This window comes from Mesocricetus auratus, unplaced genomic scaffold (genome assembly GCF_017639785.1).
Source record: "Mesocricetus auratus isolate SY011 unplaced genomic scaffold, BCM_Maur_2.0 Super-Scaffold_100008, whole genome shotgun sequence".
NCBI classification, from domain to species: domain Eukaryota; kingdom Metazoa; phylum Chordata; class Mammalia; order Rodentia; family Cricetidae; genus Mesocricetus; species Mesocricetus auratus.
Genome location: NW_024429192.1, coordinates 20,495,657 through 20,508,463, shown reverse-complemented (window position 1 = coordinate 20,508,463; position 12,807 = coordinate 20,495,657). Strand labels below are relative to the sequence as shown.

Genomic DNA, 12,807 nt, shown 5'->3' with positions numbered 1-12,807 from the left:
CTAGACATCTGAAACCCTTGTCTGGTATTGGCAGGCACTTACACACCTGGCACACATGTACTCAAGCACATGCACATATGTATATAAATAAAATAATCCTTTAGCAACGGAATGCATTACTTATTATTAATACATATAATGTTCATTTGCCAATATTTATACGAGGGGCATTATTTGTGCTTCCGTTAAAATTTCACAGTTTGAATCTTCTGCTTTGGAAAAGATAAGTAACTTTCTATTATGGGCTCTATATTCCTTTACCTGGACTTTATCTCAAAGTTTGTCTTTTTCTTTTAAATAAAAGAACAAAACATCAATTCATAAAGCCAGACAGCAGTGAGGCCATAAACATTTGATTAGAAATCAACAATGGATTCAGAGTACATTTGTACAACCAACATTTTTCATTGTACCCCAAATGTTTTGAATATTTTTCTTGTTTTCCCAGCAAGAAAATTTCTACTAATTATATAAATCTTTCTGCTTTGCTAAAAATACCCCCATAAAACTTTAAAATATAATCTTGTATAAAAATGCAAAATGCAATGTCAAAATCAAAGAACAAACTCTCTCTTAGAGTCTTATTTTCTACATTGCCCATTACTCTTCCAAGTCTCTTTGGGACAAGTCTTCTTTGCTCCAGATAACTTTTTGGTACTCATTAAGCTAAAATTACTGGGAAAAAGAGAGTGAAAAACCATAAATAGTTCTCCGGCTGGGTAAGGAGTTGGGTGGTCTATGATTTCAAGAATTAGCTATGGTTTTAGCAATTAACTCTGGAGTTCTGTACTAATTTTATTGAAAAAACATCATTTGTAGAAACTTTTCCTTCTGGGAGTGTGGAGACATCTTTCTCAGGCTGGGTAGACAGACTGTATTTGTAGTGCAAATGTTGTAATTTATTTTACATACTGTACCACAATATGCCTGGGGATTTTGATTCTCTTTTAATCAAATAGCATTTAAAATAGGTATACTGATAAGTAATTTTCTCTACATGGCAAGCCAGAAAAGAGTAAAGAAAGATCAGTTATGTGATGCTGATGAAAAGCAATAAGTTTTCAATGTTTTTTGAGATCTAGTAACTTTCAAGTTGATGCCATGAGTTTTACTAGTGGAAGGGTATCACTATAAATCATGATTTTATCTTATTTATGTTTGGGTAATAGTACAGCAACATATATTACATATTAGTCAATGATATTCCTGGAATTAGATATCTATTTCACATTCTTACTCAAAAAAAGGATCATTATATATTGCTTATGCAAATCCTTGCTATAATTAAAATTGTTAGAGATTTAACGCAAACGTCAAATAAGGACCTAAGTCAAGGCAACTGACTCCCACGCTAACACAGGACATGCAGATAAATAAAATCAATTGGCAATGTCCTCTTTCTCCTTTTAATATCTCTGCCACTTCCTTCTATTCTTGTCACAGATTGATTCACTTTGTACACTTTTCTTACTAAGACTATGGTACTAAACACTCGCATCATTGATTATTTATCAGAAGTCTTCACAGATATGTTTTTCTTCTTTTTTTCTGAACCCTTGACAAGGTAGTAGATTTTTCATGACTGGAGAAAGTAGAGAAATACATACACAAGAAAAAGACAGGGAGGAGACTGGTGAGACATTTTCATTGCATGAAAATCCACCATGTGATGGAAATTGTGTTTTATGAACTTTTGAGTTGTGTAATGTGCATTATGTGTTTACATATTTGTGTGGATCCGAACTTGAAATTGCTACTTAGTGACTGGCCTTGATGTGACAGGGACTTCTTCCTTCCTCTCTTGAGTATTATGATCACAATACTACTCTACCATTAACAGATAATACTTATTTTTAATGACAAATAAATTATATAAAATAGTCTAAGTGATATGTGAATTTCAATACAATATTGACCAATTTTATTTAGGATGTTATAATTTCATTATTTCATGAATATATCTAAGGAAATGGGTTAAATCCTGATATAATCTAACGAGTTCTCTACAGTCATCAGAATGGTTCACCCAAACAGCCAACATTAATCCTTTTCTCTTGTTTCAAAGCTACCAAAAATGGCTCCCCAAAACCTTTGAACTACTTTAAATGCAGGTTTCATGAGTACAAATCATATGGAAATGTAGGATGTGTGATGTAAATGGAATATTTGTAATATTGTGGAGAATGGCAAAGAAATTAATTTGAATATTTGGCAAAATCATTAAAAATCTGTAACCTACTGAAGACAACAATGAGGATGATGATGATGATGATGATGATGATGATGTTTGTTTGTGTGTGAGGGCCTGTGCATGTGCCTGTACCTTTGTCTGAATGTAAGGTGTGCATTTTCCAAGATTTTATTTGGGGGGATTATGAACATTGTGTCAGAAATATAATTAAAAAGTTATATTGTGATGAAACAAATTTACTTTTGAAATTATTGTTATCTATAAAAAATCAACCACCTGAAAATCATGAAGTTATTTATAATATTACACTAAGATGATTTCTTATTTTAATTAGAAACAAGCTTGCTTCATATGTCAATCCCAGCTCCCTGTCCCTCCCCTCCTCCCAGCTCCCCAACTCCACCAACCTCTCACCCAATCCATGGAGGATATCCAAAGTCTGTCACATCACCTGGGGCAGGGCATAGGCCTCCCCATTATGTCCAGACTGAAAGAGCATCCCTCTATGTGGGATGGGTTCCCAAAGTCCATTTGTATGCCAGGAATAAATACTGATCTACTGCCCAAGGCCCCATAGATTGCTGAGGCTCACTGACACCCAAATTTAAGGTGTCTGCATCAGTCTCATGCTGGTCACTCAGCCATCAGTTTGGGGTCCATGAGCTCCCACTTGTTCAGGGTTCATGTCAGCTGTTTCTGTGGGTTTCAATTGCCGGGTTTTGACCCCGTTGCACATCACTCCTACCTTTCTGCAACTGGGTTTCAGGGGTTCAGTTCAGTTTTTAGCTGTGGGTGTCTGCCTCTGTTTCCATCAGCTACTGGATGAAGGCTCTAGGATGGCAATTGGTGACATAACATGCTCTCTTAAATGTCCTAGAGATAACCTAACTTAACATATCAAAAAGGAAATGATAAATTTATACGACTGTATAGATCCTGTCCTACTTTGCTCATCTCCACTTTTGGAATCAAATTGTATAAATAATCTTTTTTTTTTTTTGGTTTTTCGTGGCAGGGTTTCTCTATGGTTTTGGAGGCTGTCCTGGAACTCCCTTGGTAGTGCAGGCTGGTCTCGAACTTACAGAGATCCACCTGCCCCTGCCTCCCAAGTGCTGGGATTAAAGGCATGTGCCACCAACGCCCGGCTTGTATAAATATTCTTAAGTAAAAATATACTATTGTTTCCTACAAATTAAAATAAAGACTAAATTTTGTATTAATGTTAGTTTTATGCCCCAACTATGTAAAACATAGTGCCTCCATGAGCCCCCTACCTACACATATACCACTTACACACTCTGAGTATCCTGTCTGAGAGGGATATATGTGTACAGCAGGCAACCTGTCACCCATGCTTCATGTTCTTCAAGAATACCCTTCCCCTTGTGGTGCTCATAGGTTACACATCATACATTCTCTAAATATGACAATGTGCCATCATCATCCCTGACTTGTGTCTGTCTCTTCACATTCCTTTCCCACTTGGATCTCCTGGATGAATCCAGTTTTCACACCAATTCTTCCTTAAGGAACATTCCGTGATTTGTTTGTTCTCCATAACTGTGTGGTACTTCACTTCTGAGCAATTATGCTCATCTCTAAATGACCATCCCAACTCAGACTGATACTGTCATATACACAATCCTAAGAAAACGCTCTCTGACTGCCAATCAAGTAGTACACTCATGCCTTCATGGATTCTGGCTGAATTTTAAATAAACTCAATTCTTTGTATAGATTGTAAGAAATTAGATAACTTAGTTCTGTTCTATCTTCTTAAGCCGGCCCTTCTCACCTGTCTCTCACCCACCTGTCTACTCAGTATCTTCCTAATACAAGATCCACTGTTCATCACCTGCTCTAAACTCTTTCTTTGGACAAGGCCCTGTGGACTCAATTGCCTTGCCTCTGAATATGGTGGATGTTCTCTCCCATCCTTTAGGTCTCACTTTAAAGGTTGACTTGGTAAAAAACTTCCATTGTTCATGTTGCTCCAGACAGGTCAGAGGTCAAGCTCCTCTAATTGTTGACTATGCTTACAAAATGTAAAACTTTGCCGGGCAGTGGTGGCGCACGCCTTTAATCCCAGCACTCGGGAGGCAGAGGCAGGCAGATCTCAGTGAGTTCGAGGCCAGGCTGGACCGATAGCCTCTGAAACAATACAGAGAAACCCTGTCTCGTAAAAACCACTTTCCCTATCCATGAAATAAACAAAATAACAACAGGGTGAGCTTTACATAATGTTTACATAGCAGAAATTGATTATATTTTTCCTATTATCTCATGCATTCTTCTCTCCATCCTCTGTCATCATTATGGTCATGTTTTTCTCCCCTCAAATGGACTCAACTAAAAGGAATGAATCGTTGCTCTCTATTTCCCTAGTCACCTTCTATTTTCCTCCCCTATATTGAAAAAAAACTCATTACAATTTTATTAAAGATGACCTTTTCTCATACCACTGTTATCATTGCGAGTATTGATATTAGTGATTTTGTTTATTAAAAATAAAATCTAAGGCTTAGAATAATTATAGGATCTAAAAAAGTTATACTTGACAATCTTTTTTCAAATATTTCCCTGGGATCATAAAACTAAAAGAACAAAGACAATACAAAAATATCTAAGTTACCCAAAATATTGAGAACATCTTAATGTGCAAATATGAGGAAGAGAATCTAGTGACACCTGAAATTATCCGTGCAAGGCAAGTCTGCTGGCTCAGAGCACGCTGCTGATGCCCTGAGTTTATCAGCACCTGCCTTCTCAAAGGCACTGAAATGTCAATGTTGGAAGTAAAGCATACCATAAGAAAGTCAAATTTACATTGATTACCAAAGAGGTAAAGAAATAAAAAAGGTAACACCAGATAATTTATCTATGATGTAACTTCCCGGCTTTCCTTTGAAGCATTATATATATCTTTGCTTAAAAGTGTATAAGATTATAACATACCACCCTAAAACACAAAGATTCAAAAATGTCCAGAAAATTCTCCAGCTGTCAGAGGTAAAGCTCATTTATGTAGTAGAGAATATTAACTTCCATTATTATAGTATATTAAAAATATTGCTAAAAATGTCCTTGATCAGTGATTCTCAGTATGTGGATTGCATCCACTTTGAGTGGCCAAATAACCCTTTCACAGGAGTTGCCTAGGACTGTCGGAAAAGACAGATATTTACATTGTGATTCATAACAGAAGAAAAATTACAGTTATGAAGTAGCAACAAAACAGTTTTATGGTGGGGGTCACCACAACATGAGGATTTATATAAAAGCATTATCATGGTTGGGAACGACTGCTTTGATTGGGGGAAAAATGAAGTGTAATGAGTATGAGGTTATTTGTGTTTGCACACAGACCAGCCTGTATGTGTATCTAAAGCTTCTAATCATCCTGCTCCTTCCAGTGGTAGCTTTAATTACCTTTGAAAATATACCAAGTGCATACAGCAATAACGTTATGCTTATGTTGACAAGGGTTTAACTGCATGCAGAACACCACAAAATCCATCATCTCTAATCCCAGTGGCTTTGGAAAAATAACACTAAAGAAATCTCAGCTTAATTTAAATCTGTAATAAGTCAAAGAAGGAATAAAGATAACTGCCCCCAGATTAGTGCACATCCTGGCAATTCTAAGCAAATAATCACCCCAACTTTCTTATTTGGAACCGGCAATTTCGCTAGACATAAATTGGTATAAAACAAAAGGAGAAAATGAATTTCACCACATAATTATATTGTGCCTTAAAGTAACAAAATCTCTAGCTGTATTTCAATGCCTCCTACCCCACCAAGTGGACTAATAGTGTTATTTTTCGTTGTTAACAGCTTTTTAAATGAAGAATCCAATAGGAGATATAAGAAGCTAAGCTTAGTGAGGAAAACTAACAAGCTTGCGCCCTCCTGATTCTGGTCTGGAGGGTTGAGCTCTTTGCTCAAATCAGCTTGAGCATTTTGTGGACATTTTGAAATTTCTGTAACTTTGTAGTAAGTACAAACATGCTGTTCTCTGCAAGTTCATGTTGAAACACATACTCACACTGCAGTGCAACTCAGATTAGAGACTTTTAGAACTAATTAATTAAAAGTAAATATGGAAATTAGCAAATACATGGAATACTAAAATGAAGCACATCATATAAAATTTAAAAGTGGTTTATTTGATAAAGGGAACAAAAATGGTTATAGAGTGAGTTCGTGCATATATGTGTGTATGTCATGTCTCTCTGTGTGCAAGTATACATGTGTGTGAGGTTGTAAATTATGTGCAAGCATATGGAGGCCAGAGGTGAACTTTGGTGTATTTGTTCAGAAACCAGTCACCTTCATTTTTTGTATGTTCGGGTTTTGTTATTTTGTTTTGGGTTTTGTTTTTATGATACAGGGACTCACTGTGTATTGCTAGTTGACTTGCAACTCAGTGTGTGTAGATGACACTGTTCTCAAATTCTACTTCCTGGAGGAGCGCATGCAACAAAAGTATGAGGCCAGCCGGGAGGACATCTACAAGCAGAACATCGAGCTGAAGGTTGAAGTGGAGAGCCTGGAACGAGAACTCCAGGACAGGAAGCAGCATCTGGATAAGTCATGGGCTGACTTGGAGGATCTCAACAGCCAGAATGAAGCAGAGCTCTGCTGTCAGGTTGAGGAGCAGCAGCAGGAGACAGAACATGCTTATGAGCTCCTGGAGAACAAGACCCAGCTGCTGCAGGAGAAATCCAGGCTAGCAAGAATGAAGTCACACGGATGGCAACTCTGGTGGAGATGGAGAAGGGGTGTAGCCTGGTTCTGCCTCCCAAGTTCTGGAATTAAAGGTTTGACAACTCCTGTACTTAAGACTCAGGAATCATACCAGAAGAGGTGGAGGAAGGATTGTAAGACACAGAGGAACAGGAAGTTTTCTGTAAGACTGTGTCTCCTAGACATGCCTGAGAATATACCCCTATGAATTATCACCAAAAATGCTACATAAACAAGACCTGAAAAAGGAGGACACTAATAGAAAAACTCAGGTGGTCTTAATCACAGACCAAGACCTACAGGCAACCTCTGAAAATGGAGAGGGAGAAATAGTTTTCCCCTCAGAAGAGAATATTATACTCTTCCATATCAGATGGGAACAGCAGAAGTCACAAAGCCAGAACAGCTGCTGGGAAAGATTCAGCAAAGCTGAGCTACATGATGGCCACAGCGCCACCTTCGGTTTTGATCTCTATGTGTTACATGCATGGGGGAAGGTTTCTAACATTTGTACAACTTGGGGATATTGGATTTATGAAAAATTTCTTATGAATCATTTATGTCTTTTCCCAAGAGTACTGCTTCTAAGCTTCCTCAGGAAAGTTTTGAACATCTTACCCTCCCGATTTTAGGAAAATATCCTTATTTACTTGAAGGTCTTCCTTATGCCTTGGAGGTTGTGACGAACAGAAATAAGCCAGAGGTCTCTTTATGAGACTATGGGATATTCTTAAAACATCTGCCCTTACATTTACTCAGGAACAAGATAAGCAAAACAAAGTCAACTTAAAATGGTCAACATGATTTTCTGGGCTAGAACAGTTGGCCACAGATCAGATTACAAACCTTTTCCTTCTATACACTCGGGCAATTACATGATTACAAGGCATATACAGCAACAAAGTTAGATTACCTGAGTTACCTCTGCCCCTACACAGAGACTTATATTGATTGGTAAAGAATGGTAAAAGAATGAGGTGTCAGAACCTTACTTTCTTACAAAAGTTAGCTTGTGCAGGGCCCTGTGGTGTCATATGGCCAAGAAGTAAAAGAAAGTCAGGATTGCACATATAAATAAATCTAATACAGATGTAAAATATAAACATTGTATTATGCTATAAATTGAATAATAACTGTAGCAGCTCTGGCTTGAGGTTATATCTTGGGCACTCTGATCATTAGGAGTTAATAATATACTTCTTAGGAATTGGCAATCTGCCTGGGTTGATTTGGAGATTTTCTTTCTGTCTAGTGTCCTAGAAGCCAGAAATGCTAGCAGCCTGTGAATGGACTGTCAAATGCCTCTAGATACTTAAAAACTGGGTTGACCAGTAAAAGTTGTTATAAAAGGTAACTGCTTATCAATGATGACTAAAACCGGAAAAAGACTGTAAAAGATAACTCTATCCTGTCATGGTTTATCAATGGTAACTAAACTTATGATCCAAGATGTACAAGACAAAAAGCTAAACACATGTCTGGAAACAAAAATTATATGACCTATGTTTTAGAGCAATGTAAATAAAAGCCTTCTCTGTGAATTCTGTATAAAGAAGTAATCTGATTGCTAGTCAGTCAGGCTGTAAGATTCTCACCACCACCCTGGGTTGGTTCAATTCTTCCCTCTAGTACTCCCTGCTTGTTCCCTGGTGCCTGTCAACCACTGGGACTCATACCCAGCAGTTATCCAATAGTAACTTGTCAGCCCTGAGAACATATACATACAAGTAACATTAGAATAACTGAATGGTTGCATTTAGGCATTTAAAAGCAATTAAAGAAAAAGAGGCCATAAACTTGAGTGACAATGGTGGGTGCTGGTATGTGTACACGGGAAATTTTGGAGAGAAGAAAGGCTAGAGGGTAATGATATATTACAATGCACCCCACAAACAATTATATACGGCTTTTTAAAAAAGGGCATGTGACACTATGCCTAATTTGTTTGTTCTTTTCCTTTTCACACAGACTCTCTCATTGGTCAAGAATTTGCCAAGCTGGTAGACAGGATGGCTGGGAAGTTCCAGAAGTATTCCTGCTTCTACCTACCTTGCGTTGGGATAGTATTTTCAAATACTTACCTTCTAATGGGTCAGTCAGACAAATGCTCACAGTGACTAGCCATGCATAACTTCTGTTGTACTGAAGGTCAATGTAACTCAGAAGATTAAGTGTCATACTCACCACCTCAGAGGAATAGCACTTGTTGAATTACTGCCTAACTATCCCAAGTCCCAGGGGCAGAGTGTGCCTCTCATGTCAGAAATATTGGGATTAAACACTGCCAATACTGTTGTGTTATTCCTTAGAGAGAGTCAATAATTGTCATGGGGTAGGGAGGTGGAAGGTAAGGGTGGAGATAGCGTTAATATGATCAAAATAGGAAATTCTCAAAGAATTAACAAAATATTTTCAAAGTCTTTTCCATCAACTTCTGGATTATGTTTATATTGAAATCTGAACCACAGTTTGATTGTGTTAGAACATTTCGAAGTTTATGTATATTTTACTGTACTGATATTTGTTCACTGAATAATTTGAAGTGTAGATATGAAGCAAAAGCAGAGAGATTCAAAATTGCAAGAGAGCAATGCATGGGGCAAACATCTGAAATCTTCAGATACGTAGTATAAAGTCACACAATAGACAGTCTGTAATGCAGCAAGTGAGACGTGCTTTTCATTTGGCAATGTGAATGGGAAAACACAGTCCAGTGACAAGCTCTGCAAGTCAGAGGGGTGTTCCAGATAATGCTTCAGTATTTAAATAGGAGGTAAATTTCTGTCTAGGTTTTATATTCCGCTGGGGGAGAAGGCAACCACTTTTCTCAGAATACCCATAATTACCTGCCATTAGATATCTAAAATGGCATGAGGTGAATAAAAAGCTCTAAATGAATATATTCTTAAAATAATCTGCATTATTTCTTCATAGTCTCTTTGTGATAGATTTTTTTAAACTAAGAAATCCTTAATTACAGTCTGTCCATTAGTTACCGGTTTTTATGACTACTCCTTTAGCTTGATCGTTTAGGTGAGGCGGTCATATAATGTCTGACAATATTTCCTTTAAAGCACTGTTATTCAAGTTTCCTTAATTAGTGCAATTGGAGTATAAACTGGTACTCAGGAGATAGCTCTGTGATAAAAATGCTTGCCTAAAAGGCATGAGGCCCTGGGTCAGCTCTAAAACACACATGAACATTCCAGGCAACATAATACAAACTTGAAATCCTGGTCCTGAGGCAGAGACAGGAGGATCCCTGAACTTGGCTTGCTGCCAGCCTAGCCTAATTGAAGAGTTCCTGATCAAATCAAAGGAGGTGACTAGCATTTGATACTCAACGTTGTCCCCTGGTTTGTACATGTACCCCTGCACACATGTGCAACTACACATATGAACACACACCATAATAAGCTGTGGAATAATCCTGTACACTGTGTAACTGTTTCGCTCTCATGTTAATAAAAAGATGATTGGCTGGTAACCAGGCAGGAAGTATAGGTATGACAACCAAACTAAGAGGAAGCCAGGGAAAGAAGGGTGGAGTCACAGGAGTAGGAGGTCTGGAGACACAGGGAGAGAAAAGAAGAATGTGCTGTACTGAGAAAAGATAAAAATCCATGTAGAAAAGCATAGATAAAATATGGGTTAATTTAAAATGTAAGAGTCAGCAAATAACAAGGCTGAGCTATTAGTCAGCCATTTACAATTAGTATTAAGACTCTTTTTTGGTTATTCTGGAAGCAGCTGCCAAAACACAGATGTATCAGACACATAACAAACACTGAAGTTAAGAAATACAGATTATATTTTAAGAGTTACATGTAGCATTTAAAATAGTGACAAAAATTAATTAAAATTTGATTTAAAATGGACCTTTCAATTTGGGTTTCATAAACCAAAGATATATAAGGATCAGCTTTTAAAAAAACAATTGCACAAGAATAACAAAATCCTTTCTGCAGACTAAATGCAACAGTTGTTGCCTTCATATTAATATCCAACTAATTTATGATTATTTTAAACAATATGTGTAAAACAGCTACTTGTCTGTATGCTGTAAGTGTATGACCTTTTTATAATTAATTATAAACATTCTCTGTATCTTAATGGAAAATCCATAGTGCTATGAGATCATGAAAGAAATATGTCCTGCTTCTATCCTTTACAGCAAGCACCTAATATATCACTATGGAGTTATCATATGGATTTGCCAGGGGCTGGAAAGCTCAGTTTACGGATCCAGAGAGTTTTCGCTTTAACACTTGCTAACAGACTTTTAAACAGTACTTTAAACATAGGTGACATTTCTGGCAGTCATACAAATTCTCTTTAATCCCTCATTTTTTATGATGTCATGTGACAAAGACGACCAAATAATCTGACATTTCTCTGGAAAAAGTAGCCAGCAAACCTCTTTAATTTTGGTTTTGATTTGTTTAAGAAAAAAATAAAAACTACCCTAGGATTTATGTGGTTCTTTATTTAAGCCATAGAAATTTATTAAAGGAAAACAAGTATAACTATAATTGAAAACACAAATTAAAACTAATTTATATCAAGTCTTAAGGCTTATGTCTTCTAAAATTTATTCAAAATATTCTTTGTATCAATGTAAAAAGGAATAACTAAATCCTATGGAATTTCTAACATAGGTAGTTTCAACATTTTTATTTCACTTAAAATATTAATTTTTTCTTCCCAGGCTTAATTGTGCAAACAGATAAAAGTATATGCATTAAAACAGGAAAACAGCCAGGCAGTGGTGGTGCACGCCTTTAATCCCAGCACTCGGGAGTCAGAGACAGGCAGATCTCTGTACGTTCGAGGGAGTGAGTTCCAAGACAGCCTCCAAACCAATATAGAGAAAACCTGTCTCAAAAAAATCAAAAAACAAAACAAAACAAAACAAAAACAACCAGGAAAACATAATAGAGGGACCCAAGAGATGGTTCAGTCAAGAAAGCACATCCTCTGCTCAATGCTGATTTTAGTTTTTCTTGTGAAATACTAGTTTTTGCCTTTGAGTAGCAGAAATATATGAAAAAAATCATTTTGTTTATGTGATCAATGGGCAAGCAAAGGTTTTGAGTGAAAATGTCTGTGTGTGTGTCCGTGTGTGTGTGTGTTTGTGTTAGTCCAGCCCTGTGTATGGGAGGAGTACATGTGGAGGACAGAGAACAGGCTGCAAGTCATTTCTCCTCAAGTGTCGTCTCTTTGTTTTCCTGTTTTTTAAGGCAGGGTCACCCAGTGACCTCAGCAATTAGCGAAACCTGGGGATCTGTATAGAAGATGCATACCTCCAGCTTTTTATGTGGATTCTGATATGAACCTCAGGTCCTCATGTGTACACAACAGGCACTTCACTGACTTAGTTATCTTCCCAACACACATATTGAAAACCTATTTAGGGGACACCTGGTTGAGGGTAATCAGATTGTCCCACAAACCAAAACCACAAAAAAACAAACAAATTCTAAAATAATAGTTAAAAAATTAGCACTTAACAATAAAGATCATCATCTACGACAGTTGACAGACACTACAGCCACCATATGGTTAACTGTATTAAATTGGTTTTGCCTGATTAGATTATTTGATTTCTCATTTGTGCGTCTTTGTGAAGTCTCTTACCAAACAACCTGGGAGCCAGAGCTACTGTGAAGGAAGAAGCAGAAAGAGACCAAGGTAGAGAAACCAACAAAAACTCGTTAACATTCTCTAACACTAGGTTTAGGTTTGGCTATGAACAGCTCTTTGATAGCAATGGCAGGAGATGGCTTTGGGGAATCATATTTGTTTTCCTTGCATTAAATATTTTGGTTAAATTATATTCTAAGAGTTTGTCAATTTGTCATCAGTTC

General features: G+C 37.0%; 1 protein-coding gene and 1 pseudogene across 12 annotated transcripts in view; one reads left to right on the top strand and one right to left on the bottom strand.

Moving 5' to 3' along the window:
- Positions 1-12,807, bottom strand: part of Robo2 (roundabout guidance receptor 2) — a 1,424,536-nt gene that overhangs the window by 793,342 nt on the left and 618,387 nt on the right. The gene's annotated exons all lie outside the window — the stretch shown is intronic.
- Positions 6,648-7,091, top strand: LOC101826864 (annotated as a pseudogene).